The following is a 5,130-nucleotide window of genomic DNA, read 5'->3' as shown; positions in this document are numbered from 1 at the left end:
TTCACATTCTTCTTTCAGTCATTGAACCAAATCCCAGTTCAGCACGTCCCCTGGAATGCTGGCTATCAGGAAGATCTTTGCTTGAGACCTTTGGAAAAGTTTGCTGCTTCAGTGTGTGTTTATAATACAGAGCACGTGATGTGATAATACATTGTGTGAGAGCGCAATTCTGGGGCACTTGGGAAGGTGAAGCTGGACTGTGTCTTCGATGTGGTAGCAGCATTTTGAGCCAAGAGGTCTTTGTTTATCCCCAGTCTGGGATGCTTCTCATGTCGAGTGTACCGCTGACTTCTTTTTAGTGCTACTGTGTCCCATCTTAAAGGAAACGAGAGGGCTGCAACACTCAAAGTCAAATGAGTGAATCATTCATAGAGCATGATACACTTTATGAGCCTTGCTGTGATTGTTGTCACTGTTATTTATTAGCATAGTACTTAGAAGGTGTGTGAAGCCATGTGGATCACCGTTCTGGTGTGCTTGCGATGGAATGATGTTATCCAGAGAGACAGAGAGCAGTCAGGAGATGCTGGTGACAGGCCATGAACAGCAATATTCACCCTTTCTTCTCCTTTGCGTTTTGGCTGGAGCTCCCTGACTCGGAAGGTCTCTATTTTAAGCTGTGTTGCAGGAGTAAAGATTGCCATTGTCCATTTTGGGTCCTTCTGGGGAAATGCTGGCAAAATTTTAAATAATTCCCAGTCCACAAATCAATAGCTATTTCCTGTTGCATCCCAGTTCCATACAGACTGTAATGGCGGTGAGCCAGTAGCTGTCATGTTATTAGAGAGGTGTTCAGAGGAAGTGTTAATATTTAATGATGCCTTTTTGTGGTTAGATGGGTGAGTTCCCTTAATGTCCCTGTCTGGAAGAAGCACAGCTCAGTCCTCAGTCGTGATCAATGCACGTAGCCTATTGCAGGGCTTCAGGATGTCGCAGGACATTGGTGGACACTAATGAAATCTGCAGTTCTGCCTTAAATACTGGGCACTTCAGAAAGCTTCCTATTGCTTCCTTCAGAGAGCTACCTGGGAACAGCTGAAGGTCTGTGTCAGCAGGCTGCTACCTTCCACGTGCATTTGTTTTGTGAAGACTGAATTAGTAAGGAGAGATTTTTGGAGGCAGCGAGGATCCCCACTCCCTCTGGAAGTCAACGGGAGTTGTGTGCCTCATTTCCATTTGTGCCTCCAGAAAATCCCCTTCTAATTGACCAAATATTTGTACTATTGGCTGTGGGCACGGTGGCACAATGCGGCTTTCAAACCATCTGTTTTCAGGGACTAAAACCCACTGGCAACAAACCTTGATTGGCAGATACTCACCAGGGCTGGTTTACATTAGTTGAGGTTGCTGAGGACAAAACCATAATGGGAAAGAGAGACATAGGAATAGCAGAAATAAAAAGGGCCATGGAAATAAATGAGCTTTGTTTCAGCACTTGAATGGACTTTACTCATTTATCAAAAGACTTTCTTCTGGTCTGTAATGTTTCTGAAACGTGTCTCATCCTTGAGTGCTCGACGCCAAGAGAAGCTGTCAGCCACTCCAGCAATTATCATCTCCCAAAGGGGAGCTGGGAAATGATTTCTCTGTAGACAACTTGGTCTTTCAGTTCTTGTGCCACTCCAGGACAGTTCCAACCCAATGAAGCATTTTAGGACTTGGTTTGATCCTTAGTATTCAAGGATTATTCTGGAAATACAGTTAATCACTGCCACCTCTTGATACTGAGCCTGCACCTTGGAAAGCAGAAGATAAGAGGGTCAGGTGCAGGGATGAGTAAGAAACAACCAGAGAGAAGGAAGACGAGGTTCCCAGCTGCTGTGGGGCAGAGACATTCAGAGCCCATTGCACTGCCCCATGCAACAGGCTGGTGTTTCTGACATATATTTTCTGGTGTATTCTGCATAACTTTGCCAGCAGTGATGGCTGCAGGGCTCAGCACAGCCTATCCCAGCCTTGAAGCTGGGTTGTGGATTCACGTCCCAGACTTGTTCAGCTCTTCTCTTTGAAAATCTCTTGCTGGTGATCACCACGTCGGGGTGGTCACAGGATCCCTGCTTTTAGCCCGATGCCCCCAGGCATAGGGAAGGTTTTCCTCTGCATCCAGTAAAAGCAATTAGCTAACTTCACTGTGGAGTGCCCTCTCAGAGGACCCGCCTGAGAACACAGCGTCAGCTTCATTTAATTCAGAGGACAAAACCATATCCTTAAATTGTGACCCAGTGAAGCTTAATTGAAGGACTTAATGCCGTTGACTTAATGGCTGGTGTTTCCCTTGAATGTGCTCCTGAGTGAGGATGTCAGCCATGCTTCAGCTAGCAGGGGCTGTGCTTTGAGACATACACCTACTTCACTGCAGGCAGGGCTGCAGCTTTCCCTGGCAAGGCTTTGACCTGTGCTCCCTAGGACTGCTCTTCAGACCTTGGGGCACTGAGCACAGCACCTCTGCACCCAGAGATGGGGAACGCTTGACTGTTGAGTTTGTGATTGTCTGCCAGACAGCTGTAGAGATGTCTGGGTGCCACAAAACCCCTGGCCCTGGCTGGATTTTGGGGGCCAGCCCAACAGGGATCCAACCTGGAGCTCTGTAAGCCATGCCTTCAGGTGGCACGGTCCCTCTGCTTGTTTTCACTGGAGAACAGAGGTGTTGTGGAGGTCTGCTTTTGCAGATATCTCAATTTCAATGGGATCCTGCCTTGCATGATAGATTTTGCACCCTGGAAGTATTAATAATTAATTATGTGCAATAGGAAGAGCCCCAGATTTGGAAGCAGTTGCTGTCATTTATTTTAATGATGGCAATTTAATGGCAGAATATACCACTGCAATTTCTTGCTGGGCTCTTAATCTTTAAATAAAGAAGAAAGTTCTGGATTTGCAGCCACTGTCTCACCTAAGGGTGGTAGGCAAACGGAGCAACATCAAGCTTACACTGCGCTGCTGCTAATTCAAACCCAGACTGATTGTTCAGCCTTACCCTGCACATGGAAGTAACTATGGCGATGTGGTGTGCTAGAGCATCACTCCTCATTTCATGCATGAGAAGTGAGTTGGCCAGACAGAACAGATCAGCAATCACTGGAGCCATGGGCATAACACAGGTTAGTGAAGGGGTCCTGTGCTCCTGAGTTTTGCTGCACAAGCCACAGAGCGCTTTGGCACGGAGGGAGTACTGACAAATAACTAGAGACTTCATTACCCAGATGCTTGATGAGGAGCCTGCCTACATCATATCCCTGTGCTCACATTTTCCCCTCTATAACCACGCAGAACTCTTTTGCAGGAGGATCCGTGTGAAATCCTCATGCTCTTCATGTCCTCTTTCTTTCTTTCTCTGCCAGGGCAAATCCCCAGGCAGGGACTGTCTTTTGTCATGTGGTACTGTGGTGCTTCAGGTGGTGAGTACTTACCTCGCTCAGGACTTTTGTGCACCAGCATAAAAGAATGTTAAATTAAGCCAGTTCTGCCAGCGCGTTCCTCTGCAACTCTGGGCAAGCAGTGCACGCCCTCCATTCATCCCTTCCCTTATTTGCAGTGCTGAGATAATAGAAGTCACTTCCCCAGCAGTGTCCAGAGTGTTTTGATGTTAGGAAAGGCTGCTCTTACTACACTGTGTGTGGATAATATTAACTGATACAGTTAACTAATTTTCCATGTATTGTTAAACAGCTTATCTGCAAAGCAGTGGACATACCAATGGAAAATAACTGAAGAGACTGTTGAGTGTGTCCTCAGGTGCCTGTGGAAAAGGGAAATACTTGGAGATGGATGTTCAGTGTGTGATTGTTGCCCATGTTTTGGGGATTTACAGGAAAACAGAGGTCTGTATGGTGGGAAACCTCAGCTTTTGGGTGCGACCTGTATCAGGTCTGAAACATTGGGAAGTCCACAGCCTTGGCTGCAGGATTTCGTTCTTGTCTCGGTCACTTCACAGCCTCTGGGCTGGCTTACTGGCAGATCATTCACTTTCCATCCCTCCACAGAGGCTGGTGTCCATGGCCATCTGGGTGTCTTCCAAGGATGTGCCAAGTGATGAATGAGCTTTATTAAGGCTATCCCTGAAAGCCACTGCCTACGTTTCAGCAAGCTGCAGAACGTGTCAACACAATCACTTCAAGGCTTTCAGCTTGCTGGAGCCTCTGTCAGCACTCTGCAGCTTCTGGGGGCTGCCTGATCAGCAACGCCAAGACTATTAATATTTATAAAGCCTAAATAATACAGGACTTCAGTGTACCTGAGAGACCATATGTTGGCCTCCAATCCCCCACAAAGCACCTGAGATCAGTGTGGCTACAACCACGGTTACAGTCCCAGAAGGGGATGGAGGTGGAGCTTTTCCCTGGAGGGTCTCTGCCTTCAGATTCTCCCTCCTTCATTAGTTACCAGAGCACATCATCTTCATCCTTCAGGGCCAAGCTGCTGGCTTATTTCCCCCCCCTTTTATTCAGAAGTCTTTTATCATTGCACTGTGCATTTATTACAGGGCTTTGCTTGGTTGTGACCTTGGTTTTGGTCATGAAAACCACACCTTTTGGTAAAAATGCATTGATTTGGGCGTGGTTTGCAGGGCAAAGGGCTCTTATTTATTTATTTATTGCTTTTGGTGATGGTTTTTGTCCTGAATCTTAGAAAGGTGCTTGGTGACTGTTTGGACACAGATGCCTCTCAATTAGCATTTAACATATGCATGTGTGAAGATGCACATGGGTGAATAATGCATAGTAATAGCCAGCTCTGCCATCGGGTTTGGTTCAGAGGGATATTGGATGTGGATGAGCCTCGAGGACACAGATCCACAGCTAATAACGTGCTGAGCTCACGCCGTCGCGTGCCGCACCGCTCACCTTGGCGATAAAAGCCCCTCAGCTCCCATGTACGAGCCAGGCCCCCCTGCACCCGGCTGCAGCGAGCCCTGGGGAAGGGGCTGAGGCACCTCTCCCCGCCTCCATCACCCGCTGCTGGAGCCGTGGGTTGGGTACAAACCCGAGAGAATACGTTAACGGGGAAAAACCCCAAAGGGCCTGCCTGCCCCACGCAGCTGTGCCAGCCCGGAGCAGCGGGAGCCTGTGTTAGAGCCTTCCCCAGCGCGGCGTGGGGAGAGGGGCTGGGGGGTGGGACGCGGCTCGGAGC

The sequence above is a fragment of the Gallinula chloropus genome (genome assembly GCF_964237585.1).
Source record: "Gallinula chloropus genome assembly, chromosome: 21".
Lineage (NCBI taxonomy): Eukaryota > Metazoa > Chordata > Aves > Gruiformes > Rallidae > Gallinula > Gallinula chloropus.
Note: the sequence above shows the minus strand (reverse complement) of the source record.